The sequence below is a fragment of the Ursus arctos genome, unplaced genomic scaffold (assembly GCF_023065955.2).
Source record: "Ursus arctos isolate Adak ecotype North America unplaced genomic scaffold, UrsArc2.0 scaffold_17, whole genome shotgun sequence".
NCBI classification, from domain to species: Eukaryota; Metazoa; Chordata; class Mammalia; order Carnivora; family Ursidae; genus Ursus; species Ursus arctos.
The window spans coordinates 3767528-3779062 of NW_026622841.1; the positions used below are offsets into that span (position 1 = coordinate 3767528).

General features: G+C 42.5%; 1 protein-coding gene and 1 long non-coding RNA gene across 2 annotated transcripts in view; both read right to left on the minus strand.

Moving 5' to 3' along the window:
* TSHZ1 (teashirt zinc finger homeobox 1) overlaps positions 1–11535 on the minus strand; it is a 74808-nt gene that overhangs the window by 30656 nt on the left and 32617 nt on the right. The window lies entirely within an intron of this gene.
* Positions 4104–11535, minus strand: part of LOC130543962 (uncharacterized) — a 39736-nt gene continuing 32304 nt past the window's right edge. Inside the window, exon 2 of the long non-coding RNA XR_008959763.1 lies at positions 4104–11032. This is a non-coding gene — a long non-coding RNA (uncharacterized LOC130543962). The remainder of the gene's footprint in view (positions 11033–11535) is intronic.

An 11535-nucleotide genomic window follows, 5' to 3' on the forward strand; every position in this document is an offset into this window, starting at 1 on the left:
GAGGACCATGACAGCGTGTGCCACGCACACTCCACCCATTCCCCCAACAATCCATCCTGAGTTGTGACCGCGGAGGAGCCGCCGTGCTGGTGTTCCCACACCACAATAGGCCGGCAGACACCCTGTGCTGCACTTAGGGTAAAGGGCAGGCAAGTCCTATGAGCAGGTGCAAGCTGCCTGCAGGGGCACTGCTCCACGTGCTCAGGGAACTCCTCCTCTCTTCCTGCACTAATAATAATGTCGGGGGCACTGTGTCCAGACGCCCCCATGAATGATGACAGCAGCCGGCACTTCCAACGGCACTGAGTGCCAGAGCCCGTCTGGAGCACGTCAGCTATCTTGCAGCCCTTGCCCCTCACAACTCCATCATCTTACACACAAAGCAACTGAGGCAAACGGCGTGCCTCAGCTAGGAGGTAGCTGAGTGTCTGTGACCAGAGGGACATGCGAAAAGGAGCTGAAATGAGGAGTGCTGTTTGAATCCATGAGGATAAGGAACGGAGAATAGATTCGACCAGCGACTGGGGTGCTCTGGGATGACGCTCTCTACAACAGAGACACCGAATCAGACAGAAATAGCCCAGAATCAAAAGCAAAGACTCTCATTACTTTAGCTACAGATACCAGCCATTTTTTCCCTGCTAACTTAGAGCATCTAAAGCAACTTAAGACTAAATTTTTTTAAATGAACAACTTCCTAGATTAGTAACTTACTAAGTAGCCTCGATCAATAAACCTTAAAAACATTTTCTCACAGGAAGCACTTACTCTTAGGAATAAGTTGAAGCCTTACTTCCTGTGCTTAGTCCTAGTCAGGATTCTGGAACGTCAACCAACCGTGTGCTTCTTTCTGGCCCATGATGAGAAGCACGGCTTAGAACGGCAACAAAAAATGATCCATTACTTAAGAACAGTGTAGCAGCTTCTACGTACATTAGGAGTTTTGGTAAATGCTTCAAACGCATTACTGCAGAACACAAGAAATCACATGCTCTTTCGGGTCTTGAGTGATCTGTCAATAAAAGGATTAGTTCATTAATGATCTCCCAATTGAAGCCCAATTTGATCAAGCATTTTAACTGAATTGTTGAAAACTGCAGCAAAGAGCAGTCTGGGTCCTTCCATGAGGATGCAGATGTAAAGGGGTATTTCACATACACCTTGAGGCAATAAATACACACCACCACTATTTTCTGATAAATAGGCAATAAAGTTATCTAGATATTTTTAAAAGAATAGCATCTCACCGTAAGTCTGCCATAAGTAAATTACTTCATCTGAAACGCCACAGCTCAAAGATAAAGCAAAAGTCTTGATTTCAAACAGAAAAATGCCTCTTCTGACCTCACTAGCTGTGTTTATATGTGGGTAAGGGGCAGGTGAAAATGCACACTATTGGTGGGTTCCTGTATTTACATTAGATGTGCTGCTTTAGAAATTATAGAAAGATCCCGTATTGTACATAACCATGGAAATTACTAAAATCACTAAAAATTTCCAAGAAAAAAAAAACCAAGTTTATTTAGAGAATGAGATATTTTTTCTCATAATTCTCCCACCTAACTCATGAATCGCTAAAACAATGATTACATGATGATGTTTCTAGAAGATTCCAGTAAACTGTCCCTAAGTTACCAGTTCTGGCTTTCATCTGAATCACTAATTCACAGACAGATATATAAAAGTCTGCCCCTCACCCCACTGTGTTTTTAAAAGGTAAAGTAGAAACTCTCTAGTAAAAGCAACAAACGCATCTTATTTTAAGGCCAGGAAAAGCAGACTCGATTTGGGATCTGGAATCATCGCACGAACACGTGACCTAATATGGGTTATGTGGTTCAGACGCCTCTGTGACCCAGCTTGTCTGCTATGACCAGACCCCGAGACACGTCAGTCAGTGTGAGTTCTGGTCTTTAATGACTCAATATTACCAGTGCACAGCTACAGTGTGAGGAGACACAACTTTGCAATTGTTTGAGAAATGGAACCTCACTGACAGTAACGTCACAATGCCTGTCATTGATCAGCAACACGCCTTTTGAAAATGAATTCACCTTAAAGGAATCATACTTCCTTACTGATTGCAAAGTTATATTGACAATAGGTCTTCTTTGAGGAATTGTTATTACTTAAAACATAGAAATATCAGTTTCTATTGAAATACACTTAGTTGCCTATTTAAAGTCATTCGAGTGTCTTTATGCATTAAAGTGTTATCATTCATGCCTTGGCCAATATCCCTATGAAAATAGCTCCCAAATTAAATTCCTAATAAATTAAGTTAATAATTCACCTTCATTAAGTAATTTAATTTCTTCAGTGAGCAATAAATAGTTCTTGTGACATTCTTCTAGGACAGAAGTTCAAATGTTATTTTTCTTTATCAGCTCAGTCTCCTCCCGAGTACAAGAAGTAAAATACACAAAAGGTGGTCTACTTGTTAACTTCTGTGTTTGTAACCACAGTTATCCCTGCAACAATCCCACCGTGTTCACTAGCAATCAAACAATCCAGGTGGCTATTTTCAAAGTTCTTTCTTAGAAATGTTAAAAGCTAGACCTTACATAGGTACCAAAAAAAAAAAAAAAAAGAAGAAGAAGACGAAAAAAAAAGAAAGAAAAAACAAGTAGCATTTTCCTAAGATTATTTTTAGATAGTATATCATATGTTAGGCTTCATTTCTACCTTTTAAGAAGGAGAAGTTGGCTTGTACCGTAACCTCAGTGATGTCAGAAAAAAGATTGGTTAAAATAGAAAATAGAAAAGTTACATTTAAGTGTAAGTGTCAGTAGTACCCCTATATTTAGCATTATTTGTTTCTTATTAAGCTAAAGGTACCCTGGTGGTCAACTTCGCACATCTTGGTAACATCGTCTCCAGTTCCTTCTGGCAGAGCACCCAGCACCTCACCTCCGCCAAGTGGGCAAATGGAAAGACTGGAGGTGAATGGGCTGAATGGGCAGCTGCGGGTGTAGTCAGACCCACGCAAGCTGAAACAACGCAAGAGGCGCTCCCCTCTTCCCAAGGCGGGATCACAGAAAGCATCCCAGATGATGGGGGAGGGAGAAAGGAAATAGGCATGTCAGAAGAACAGAACCAAATAGTTTCCAGCCAATTCGCCTTAAATATATTTTATATATATATATATATATATATATATATATATACACATTAAAACAGATGCAGAAAGCAGACTTAACCATTGTGAAATTATACGCAAAAGTGTTTCCAAAAAATACAAAAAGAATTTATCCCATCAATGATTTAAAATACATTATTGACTGAAAACCACAAGTATTTAGGACCCATTTGGGGAAGCTGGGTGTTCTGGATAGTTGAAGGTTTACTCTTTTAAGCAGAATTTTATAAAAATGTTTAAACACTGGAAAATCTACATAAAATGGACACGCTTTTGTCGCATTACTTGAAGTCTACTGTACACTATTAACATTTGCCTGACAACTAGATACAAAAACTGTGAACAGTCAGTACCGACCACAAAGGGGCAGAGAACAATTCCATTTCCACTAAGTGGCCTGCAAAGCTGTGTTTTTCATGTGATTCATTCTTTTACAACAGGTTTTCCCCCCTTTCTTCTCCCTTACTATTCAGTCCTCTGCTATCATTTCCCACTGTTATCTGTGTGCTTTTCCTTACTTCCAATTTGCTACTGTTAATTTGTGGTAGCCTAGGAGAAGAGATATGTGTGACTTTTAGAACTGTGTGTAACAGAAAAATAAAATTCACACGGTGAGGGAGGACCTAGAGATACTTCTATTAATACTTGTATGAATTCGGCACATGGATTTTGATGCCTGATGTCCTTTTATCCCCTCTGACTCTTTACTCTGTCCCAGAAAAATAAAGATGGTAATTAATTGGTTTCAAGATAGCTGAGGTTTTACTGTTTCAAAATGATATACATATATGCTTATGAATGTCTCGAAGCCGTATTTATACACGATCACATCAAGTCCTCCTAGAGTCCCTCAAAGCAGGAAGCATTCCTTTTCCACAGGTAGGGGCGATAGGGAGGGGGCCCTAACGTATTCTGAAAGCCGAACAAAAACACAACTGTTCATTCCACATTATTCTACAGAATACAACACACCAAGATTTCATTTTTATTTTAAAACCAAATAGAATCATGAAAAAAGAAAAAGGATTTTACATTAGGTTAAAGATGACCATGGGAGATGACCCAAAAAGCATAAATATTCCAGTAGACGCTACCCAGGCCGAGGCCCAGGCCCAGGCACTAGAAGATTTTCAGGATATTCAGCAGGAATTAGGCATGAGCAACAAAAATGAAACACTACAAAGGCAAACCTGCCTGATTTTAGAAGTTTTTAAAGATTCATGCACTGTCACCAGATAACACTGAAAAGCGCGTGTGTTCTGAAGTGGCAGCGATGCGCCACAGCCCGTCCCTACAACCGAAGACTGTGGGTGAATCCGAGAGATCGCATTTGTATGAACACGTCTTAAAAACCAGGTCCTCTCCCTCCCTTCCTAAACCCCTATTCCAGGAGGTTGGTGTTTACATTCAAATAGAGGCCTTCTCCCTATTTCTCCATGTTTAAGCCCCTTTTCCTGCCGATTCACTCTGAAAAGACTTCACTTTTGAAGCAGCTGGCCTTCCCAGACGTGAAGGTGGTTTCCTTTTCAGGCTAAATAGTCCCCCTATCTGCCTGACCGTCCAGCAGCCGAGGGAAATCTCGGCTCCCCCGCTTCCCGTACAGACGCCGCTCGCTTGGGGTGTTCTCACCCTCGGTGATTTATTTGCAGAAGATGCTTGAAGGCATCATTCTCAACTGATAGTTGACTTAAAAAAAAAATCCAAAAATTCTCCAACATTCATCAATGCTGACGAGCTGTGGGGTTTTTTTGTTTTTGTTTTTTTCTGAAAGGAAAAAAGCCATAAGAGAAGGTAGCAATAAAAAAAGTACTAAGATGTAGGATGGAACCACTGTATGCAAAGGTAAACAACATCACTGCTGATACAAAGAGCTTGCTAGCACGTTATCAACACTCAGCAGTTGTCCGATCCACCCATAATAACCAGTTAGAACAGAAAAGTAACTCCATTCCTGAGACAACAACCCAAACTGAACAAATGAATAGCCTAGGAGACAGCACAGGACAAAAAAACAGCATCAAGGGCCTATGTGAAAAATCCACAAACCTTCATAGAAGCACAAAAAAAAAAAAAAAAAAGACTTGAATATATTTCAAAATATATCATTTTTATTTTTAGAATGAGAAACTACTATTATAAAGATGCTGTTTTCCTGAATTAATTTCTTAATTTAATCTCATTCCAATCACACTACCTAAAGTATTATTTTTTTAAGCTGACAAAAATGATTCCAAACTTCCTCTAATACAGAAGAATAGGAAAAATATTCTTTGAAAGAAGAAGAAGAAGGGGTACAGGGAGTAGATAGAAAGCTCTTAGATTATTTCAAAATATATTATATAGCCACAGTAATTAAAACAGGGTGGGGGGGTGTACAAGTCAGGAATAGAGAGACTGCTGGTTGGAATCACAGGGCAAGCTGAAGAGACCACCCCCAATGCATGCTAGAACTCCATGCACAATGAAGGAGCATCTGCAGGAGAATTCCGTGGAGAGAGGACACATCATTCAATACACAGAGCTGGGAAAACTGGTTATTTGAAAACAAATAATAAAGTCAGATGCCCACCTCACACCATATGCCAAAATTAATTTCAGATATACTAAATATTTAAATATAAAAAATAAATCCATAAAAGTACTAGAAGACAATAAAACCAAATATTCACATAATCTTGAAGGCTGGAAGGCACCTTTTAAACATTACTTCAAAGGCAGAAACTATGCAGGAAAGGACCAGTTAAACTACATAAAAACAACTCAGTCCATCAAAAATATGCCATAACCCAGGGAAACACATAGTGCTGGTGGGGCTGGAAATGCACACGCCTTCCCAGAAGGCCAGTTGGCAGTATATGTACCAAAATAATTTAAAACAGCCAAAACCTTTGACCTAGTAATTCTACTTCTGGGAATTTATCAAGGAAATGATGATACTATTGCCAAGATATACATACAGAGATATTAATTACACAGTTGTTTACATCTGTGAAACTGAGCAAGAACGAAATTTCCAACAATGGTTGATTTCTCAACTAAATTGTGCATGTCAATAAAGTGGGATGCTATGCAAGTACTTGAAATGACAAAGCAGGTCTCTACTACATGGCAAATGTTATGAGCTAAAAAATAAGTATCAAACAAAATGTGTAGGAAGAAACCACTTTGGTAAAAATACATGTAAAATATTTATATGTATATATTTGCATAGGAAAAGACCCAGAAGAAAATACACCAAAATATCAACTTTGGTTATTTCTAGAGGATAGGATTTCAAATAAGCTTCATCTATTTTAAAATTTATTTTTCTCTGTTCAAGTTATATACATACACATAGGCATATATGTATATATCACTTGCATAATCTCAAAAGATAACAGAAGAGGGCAAAAACTCCATAGACTAATTTTTGATATCAAACCAAAGTGTTTGCTACTACAGAAATACTAGAAAGATGACTGAACATCCTTTTTAGAACTTTTCCAAATCAATAAAAAAATGAACAAAGCAACAGAAAAATGAACAAACACGGGCAAAAATAATTCAAAAAGGATTTTGTCTAATAAATACATTTGTCTAATAAAATATATGGAAAAACGTTCACTCTCACCTGGAACCCGAGAAATACAAATGAAAACAATGTGGGGATACTATTTCAAAGCCACTAAATTGGCAGAGAATTAAAAATACCTGGGTTGGAAACGGCTCAGAGGCATGAACGTTTCCATGCACTATAAATGAAAAGATACCTTGACGTATTTTGAGGACAAGTTTGCGATAGGTACCAAAGGCTGACCAAGCAATGTCAAGTCAAAAAAAATTTTTTTTCACTAAAGAACTCATCATGAAAATGTACAGAGTAACATGTAAAAAGCTGTTCACCATTTAGTGAGTAAACTGATAAATACCACCATTACCCCATTGTTGTTTTAAAAAATATCTGTAGAGGCAAAAAAAAAAAAATCCTAGAGGAATTCAGGTACGATGTTTACAGCAGCTACATCTGGGTAGTCGTGAATGATGCTTTTGATTTGTTTATCTATATTTTACACATTTTGCATATCACATGAACACTTGCACAAAGAGGAAAAACATTTAGTAATAGAGGAGTGAATTCCCCATAATTTTCTCTCAAATTAAAAAGATAAAGTAATAGTCATGGAGTTTGCCAGTAAAAAGAAGAAAAAATAGATGGCTGGTAAAAGCTAGGGAATGCAAAGAGGGTTGAGCCGCCGGGCGGAGCCGCAGAGGCCCCTCCCCTGCAAACACTCCGCCGTCTAGGGCACCTGCAAGAGACAGAGCCGGAGTAGGAGTCCGCAGCCCTCACCTGCCACCGTCAGCTGCCCAGCCGGCCTGGGTTCCTTCAGCTCCTAACACACTGCAGGAATCCCACTGAAGACCACCTCCATTTCCCCCATCCCTAAATGCGTGATTCCAACATGGCCAGTAACTCTGAGTTACTCCATCTGGTGAGTTAGTCAAGAAACATCTCTGATGCAAAGACGCATCAGCTCATTTAGGAACTTAACACTCTGGCAATGACCTAAGCCTGGAGCCCTATGGTGACCAAGCCTTCTATGGAGACCAAAGAGCTCTACAGCCCTCCTGTTGAGGGACTGTTCTCTTGGCTTCCAGGAAGGAGTGATCTTAGCAGAGGAATTGGTAAGACTGAATGACCCATTTACTCGTTGGCTGGCTGGTTGCCCATTCACTCATTCACTCACCGAAAGCTGACTCAGGGTCTCCTGTGTGTTGGGCACCATGCAGAGCAGTGGAGGGGCAAAGGGAAGGCAGCTCCAATTTCAAGGAGTCCTCACTCTAGCAAGGAACACAGACCCAGTGCAACAGGGCCAGATGCGGGGAACAGAGGGGGGTGTGTACTGGCAGCTGCACTGGAAGGAAAGACCACTCAAACGGCAGGAACTCGGTGTAGGGAAGTCCTTCCAGGTACTCAGTCCGGGCAGGGGGACCCAGGGGAACAGTGTAAAAGCAAAGTCTGGGATTCATCGCTGATGGACAGAGGAGCAGGAAAGAGACCCAGGTAGAGCACAGGGCAGAGCCCAGGACAGAACAGAGCCTGCTTCTAACCCCACCCCCTCACTTCAGAGATGGAGAAACTGGGGCCTGGGCAGGATACCTTAATTTCCCAAGGACCCACAACTGGGTTGTCGCAAAAAAACTTGGGATTCTTAACCTTTTCTAGGACAGCGTTTCCCAGGATCACTGTGGGAAGAGCTACACGTAAGACTACCCCAGAGAGGAATATTGGGGCAGTTGGCCCAGCATGAAGTACTGGTGACAAAGCAAAGTTGGGGGTGCATTAGGGATGGGGGGAGAGTCCCCTGCAGAGACGTGTGCAAAAACAACACAACCAGAACCTGGAGACCCAGGTGACCTGGAGCATAGGGGAAGGCAGGTGCCGAAAAGTCTCTAAAGTTTCACCCTTGAGGAGGCTGTGAACAGAGAAGGAGGGCAGCACAGCCAGTGGGGAGCAGCGAGGTTCCGTGGGGTGCAGTGCCGTCTGCTCTAGCTCCGCCTACAAGCGGGGGACAGCCACGGGGCCTCCTAACCAGACCTGTCCTGCCCCTTCCCCATGCAACAAGCTGCAGGCATGGGGACGGCTCCCTCCACACTGGAAAGCACGTGTCCATCCTCCAAAACAGAAAGGGCTCATCCTTAATCCCACTGGGGTAGGACTCCACCTGCTTCCTAACACACCAGATGTCTGAATCCTTGCTTCCGCTGTTGCTTCTTAACTGTCTACAAAGAAATTCTCAGCTTCATCACACAAGACTCAGCAAGGAATGCAGACCCTATAGAGCATAATTAAATGAATACAGTTTGTGCAGTTGGACATACTAGACCAAGCCGACTGTATTATTAATAGGAAAAATAAAATTAGGCAAGTAAATATATACATATACATCATACTTCATTAAAACACGAGCTTCCTATATAAAATGGACTCCAAATGAGAAAAAAAAACACATTTCTTAGAATCTGTAGTTTTTCTATCTTCTTTTACTTCAGGCCTCCATTAATATAGGCCAATTAACTGTCCACTGTATTTACAGAAATAAATTGATATTTTTAGTCTCCACATTTCTGAGTTCACTATTACTCTGCCTCATCATGATAAATAATCTTTGAATGACACGTAATGACAAAGGAGTACCAAACAATCCCATATTAGTGTCCGAAATGCACACATGAATATGAGCATAAAAGAAATATGTGGACCCAAATCTAGTACTTTCTATACTAACCTAGGGATGAATACACTTTTATCACATTCCGAAACTTCATGCCATGATATTTCTGAAGGAAAAAGTCTTCATTAAGAGCCAGCAGAATTATCAAGTCGGACCCAAGTAAGAATTTGACACTTGAACGAGAACGCAGTCCTTAAAGGCGCTGATACGGCGATGAGCCACGATTCGGACGCCGTCCGCGGGCATGACGGACGGCCTGTCTGGTGGGTGGATGTATATTTTTCAGGGCTAGAAACATTTTTGTAAGCTTGCATATATTTTTCATGGCTATCCTCAATAAAAAATAGTTCTGGGTGGTTTCTGTTGTTCGAAATTTCTTCCCAAAAAATGCATTTGACTACTGCCCTTATCTTTATATCTTAGAAAACAGAGTTCTGTTTTTCTGGGTTTTAAATGCAGCCGGAAGTCTACGGTTTACTTTCACTTTGCCAGCACCGTGGCTCTGAATAAATAAAATCCTCAGCTATCACCCTTTTCCATTAAAATGAACAGGAAGCTTTAAAAAAAAAAAAAAAAGGTAAAGTCTAAACATTTCAAATGAGCACAGCAACAAGGACATTTAATGATAAAGTCGCCCCTATTTTTCACACTTCAAGAGAAGGACCAAGCTGTTGTTTCACTGCTCCGTGGATGTGTGGCTACTCTTCTCTTTCCCTAATTATACTAAATACACAGAATATTAGCAAAAGGACAAAACTGGCATCCCCTCTGTATCAGAAAACTGCTTTCCCAGAAGGGCCCTCACTGTGCACGCACCAGCCCTCACAGACCCAACGAGGGGAAGGGTGCTTTCCACACTGCAATTGGAGGGGTGACTCCTTTTAAAGTCAGGTAACTCAGGAGGCAAGGCCGTCGGTGCCCTGAACCTCACGTCTGTCTTAAGTCACAAAGGCCATTCGATCTTGTGGGTTGTGCCGTCTGTTCTTCGACCAACTTCCCACGAGGGCCTGGCGCGATGGCATCTTGAGAAGCAGGGGCACGGCGCCTTGGCCGGCCGGGGAGACCGCAGCCCCGGCAGCCGTGGGGAGGAGAGGTGGCTGCACCGCCCGACCGCCAACACAAGGTCATGGCCACGGCCTGGCCGACGTCCGGCACCCGTGCCGTGTGCTTCATCCGTCCGCAAACACTGGCACCTGCTGAAGCTGGGGAGCCGGCGGTGGGCTGACGGGGCCGTCAGAAGAGAAGCTGCCAGCCAGGGGGCCTTCTGCTGCCTCCCCGGCCCCGCGCAGCACACCCGCCAGGGCGCTGGCCGAAGACAGCACTGTGCTCGGCGCCTCCGTTTGCCAGAGCCAAGATTATGAAGCCATATATACCGCCAAATTACTGCGGGCTCAAACTCGGAATAAATCCTCCAGGCCCTCGCTCGCCTCAACATCTCCAAGTCGAGCCTCGGTACTCCATTACCGCGAATGTTCTTTGGCCCACAGCAAAAAATATTGACAAAATTCCACTTTGAAGACAGTTATTGTCTCTGTATACTTGATAGTAGCCTTCAGAACTTCACCTGCTAGCATTAAATTCTTGAGTTTGCAGGAAAGGAGAGAAAATTTGCCACATCTCAAGCTCTTCTCCTGTAGCAGCAGCAGATCAAATTATTCTTTCAATTACACTAGTTTTGTGCCTAAAAGAAAAAAAGGCCACGGGTTTTTAATTCCCCCCCACCACACACACACACACAAAGAATCAAAGGCATCACGTCTTCTACACTCTGTGACTCGGACATGATCTCAATGGCTTAGGATCCTTGGATAATACAGCTCATAAAATTAAATCTACTATCAGAGATTTCAGTCGCTCTAATTGTGTGCTCTGAGCTCCCCGGCAGCCGAGCGATGGACAGCTCTGCATTGGGGCACATTTCGATGGACCTGATGAAGGGCTCTACCTTTCTCTCTCTCTCTCTCTCTCTCTCTCTCTCTCTCACACACACACACACACACACACACACACCCATCCAGGTCTGTGTGCCAACACCACAGATATCTGCGATGCCCCATCAGGGTTTGAACAGAGATCGGGGACTCCCAACGTCACCCCCACGTTCCTGAGGTGAGGAGGGACAGCCCAAGAAGCCACAGCACTTCCTCTTCTTCCTCTGCCACGTGACACGCCCACGTTACTCAC